We start from the raw sequence: 655 nt of genomic DNA, 5'->3' as shown, positions 1-655 counted from the left end.
ACTGAATCGTGGTCCGCCCCACCAATAGGCCCCACCAGTCATCCAGTCCCAGAACTTGTGCTCCTTTTCATCTTGCAAGAGTGAACTCCACGTTGCACCCCGCTTTTGTCTAATCAATATGGGGTTGGTTGGTTTTGCGCTATTAATGGATAGTGGAGGACATAGCAGTACGTTTGCGATGAAACAACTTACACTTGATAGCGTAGCCGGGAGGTTAGTATAGAGGTGGCCATCGGAGCATGCCCACAACATTCCCAGGGGAGCCGGAGTTTTAAGCTCTCCGCAGTTTCTATTTTTCCATCTGCTTTTGGCTAACTCCCCGGGTAGGGCAATGTCGCTTGGCGGTTATTCATACCCATGGCACCACTGACTGATCATAGCAACTTTACGTATTGGATAGAAATAAGATGCCCATTTGTTTGGGTTAGATACATTAACAACGTTGCTAATATTCCACGTGGTTAAGGCCACACGGTGGTGTAATGTGGTACGAACCACAGGAGTTTGGTTGGTTCGTCGAAATGGGCTAGGGGGAAGCTTTATGAACCATGTAGTTTCAGTTTCCTCTGGGTCCCAAGTGAGGGAATCGTCGTCTCTTACCCCATGGATCCCATGTGGGTGAATGCCCCACGGGATTTCAGAACATCTAATCGGA

This window comes from Alligator sinensis, unplaced genomic scaffold (assembly GCF_000455745.1).
Source record: "Alligator sinensis unplaced genomic scaffold, ASM45574v1 scaffold117_1, whole genome shotgun sequence".
In the NCBI taxonomy this organism is placed as follows: domain Eukaryota; kingdom Metazoa; phylum Chordata; order Crocodylia; family Alligatoridae; genus Alligator; species Alligator sinensis.
Note: the sequence above shows the minus strand (reverse complement) of the source record.